The sequence below is a fragment of the Myotis davidii genome, unplaced genomic scaffold (genome assembly GCF_000327345.1).
Source record: "Myotis davidii unplaced genomic scaffold, ASM32734v1 scaffold173, whole genome shotgun sequence".
Taxonomy (NCBI): Eukaryota; Metazoa; Chordata; class Mammalia; order Chiroptera; family Vespertilionidae; genus Myotis; species Myotis davidii.
In genome coordinates, this window is record NW_006286303.1 from 2,186,503 (window position 1) to 2,188,536 (window position 2,034).

At 47.4% G+C, this 2,034-nt stretch overlaps 1 pseudogene; it reads right to left on the bottom strand.

Annotated features, from left to right (window-relative positions):
* Positions 1-399: 399 nt before the first annotated feature.
* LOC102772362 lies at positions 400-1,268 on the bottom strand (annotated as a pseudogene).
* Positions 1,269-2,034: the final 766 nt, after the last annotated feature.

The following is a 2,034-nucleotide window of genomic DNA, read 5'->3' on the forward strand; positions in this document are numbered from 1 at the left end:
TGGATTGAGAACCCCCTCACGGAAGCATTAACACAGTTAATGTACAAGTAAAACCCAAAGGCTGCTGAGGACCAACACAGAGCTGGCTCTAACCTGGGGTGCCTCAGGTTAGACAAGAGCCCATTGGCATCTGCAGGAGACATGGAGTGTCTACCGTCTCATTTGGCCCCAAAATACCTCTGAGGGCCCTCTGAGGGCCTCAAATTATCTTTTCAAACATGACCAGAAACATGCATTTGAACATTCCCCACCCCCAGTCCCTTCCGCTGCCTCGGTGATTCCAGGAGCGCCATTGAACGGTGACCATATTCTGGTCTTGCCGTGGCCCAGGCGTCTCTGGAAGCCACGGTTCTGGTGGAATGACTGGGACTGCAGCCAGGGGGCCTCTGCAGACTACGATCACATGGCTGCACAGCACGAATTTTGCTTCCAGGCTGTTTTGTAGAAGGCTTTAGAGCAGTGGTTCTCAACCTTCCCTTTAAATACAGTTCCTCATGTTGTGACCCAACCATAAAATTATTTTCGTTGCTACTTCACAACTGTAATGTTGCTACTGTTATGAATCATCATGTAAATATCTGATATGCAGGGTGGTCTTAGGCGACCCCTGTGAAAGGGTCGTTCTGACCACCAAAGGGGTCGCGACCCACAGGTTGAGAACCGCTGCTTTAGAGTGAATTCCCAGCACTTCGGATTTGGACACCAAGTCATATATCTACTCGCCTCCTCCTAACAGGGACTCCATGGGGTTGTGCAGAACAATCTTGGTCTCATCAAGTTCTGCCTGCACTTTACTCACGGGGTCAGCTTCTTGGGGATTCTGGTAGGTACTAAGGTAGTCACCCAGGGCTGTGTAGTGGATGGTAGCAGGGCCAGTCGATCCTGTCCACCTGCTAGGAGGAATGGTCCAGCACCTTCTCCAGCAAGGTGAAAGCCACCTGGGACGGGTACTCACTGTCAGCAATGACCACTCCTGCAAGACTGTCGTTCTGCACGTAAACATGGCACAGATATTCTTGTTCCTTGACAGAAGCTCTGTTGCCTTTGGCAGAGAGCTCCACAATCAGCTGGCTGGTGAAGGTCATGAATTCCTGAACACTGGTCCTCTGGGAGAAGCTGAGGATGACACATCGTAGGCAGCCCTGAGCAGCACCGCCTTGGGGTCACCTTTGTAGAGGATGCTCAGGCTGAACAGCTTCATGGCACCACCCGGGCCGCCCACCCGCTGACCTGCGAGCAGTGCGGCCACTGCCTCTCAAGACCTCCGGCTGCTGATGGTCCGACACCGCCTGCTTTTCTATCTTTTTTTATTTTCTCCTTGGAACTTGGGCCTGACAGCTTGGGCTCAGAGATGGCCATCTTAGACCACGAGGTAATCTTGAACATAGAAACAAGATAGTTTCTGGGTCTCTGTTGATTGTGGAGGTACTGCCCAGGTAACTTGTCAGCTTCTTTAAAGTGAAATAAAAATGAACCTCAATATTGTGTAAGCTACTGGTATTTGGATTTTGTGGTTTATGCTGTCAGACTTAATCTAACTGGTAGATCATTTGTGTGATAATCAGACATGGCAGTGAATCCATGAAAGAGACTGTAGGGGTGCACAGAATGGAGAAAGCAAGTTAGGCTGATGCATAAAGGAGCAAAATATTCTTTCATATATCATCAGGGAAAATGTCCTTGTTTCTTGCAATGTCTTGAACTAGCAGTGCAACAGCCAAAGTACATCCTCTCAAGTGCCTCCCCTTGGGAATCTATTAGCAATTGAGCATCTTTGAATCACAAGGGAACATTAATCTCATGTACAAAAATAGTGCTCATTGTGATTAAGATCTAACAACTGTAATTGAATAATTACAAAGTTTAAAATAGTTCAGGCAATTAAGAAAGCACAAGTGTCTCAGCTACATGAGGTGCACACTCATTCTCTACAAAGTTCCCAGAAAAATAATTAAATCCTATATAATGAAAGCCTAATATGCTAAGTGACCCCTCATCTGGTTGTCCATTCAACTAATCCAGTGGTTGGCAAAA